We start from the raw sequence: 392 nt of genomic DNA on the forward strand, positions 1-392 counted from the left end.
CCGTGTTTGCTTCTACACAAACACTGTTTTATCTACAAACACCCAAATCTCAGTCAACCCGCGGCGCTCCAACACAACATATGCTACTTATGACTACATAACGGAATAACTACTTTAGTGCTAATCCATTTTACTTACCGTTAGTACCGGTTACTTGAAATGAACCAAAGCATCATGCGAATTATTCCAAGAGAGCCAGAGAGTAATGCAATTCCTAAAAAGAAAGCCCTTGGGAGGAGAATTCTTTTATTTAGTTAAACCAGTACATTTGAAGTTGTCTGTGCTATACGTACCCTGAAGGATTTGCGAGCACGCTTTGCTTAATGAGGCAATATCCGCATTGGCATTTTTATAATAAAGAATTCAAGATCAAAGAAAGTAATTTATGCTTT

At 37.8% G+C, this 392-nt stretch overlaps 1 protein-coding gene across 1 annotated transcript in view; it reads right to left on the reverse strand.

Moving 5' to 3' along the window:
- The window catches only part of LOC119585956, a gene marked incomplete at its 3' end in the record, with an annotated part of 87,813 nt that overhangs the window by 33,066 nt on the left and 54,355 nt on the right, over positions 1 to 392 (reverse strand).

Source organism: Penaeus monodon, chromosome 20 (genome assembly GCF_015228065.2).
Source record: "Penaeus monodon isolate SGIC_2016 chromosome 20, NSTDA_Pmon_1, whole genome shotgun sequence".
Classification (NCBI taxonomy): Eukaryota; Metazoa; Arthropoda; class Malacostraca; order Decapoda; family Penaeidae; genus Penaeus; species Penaeus monodon.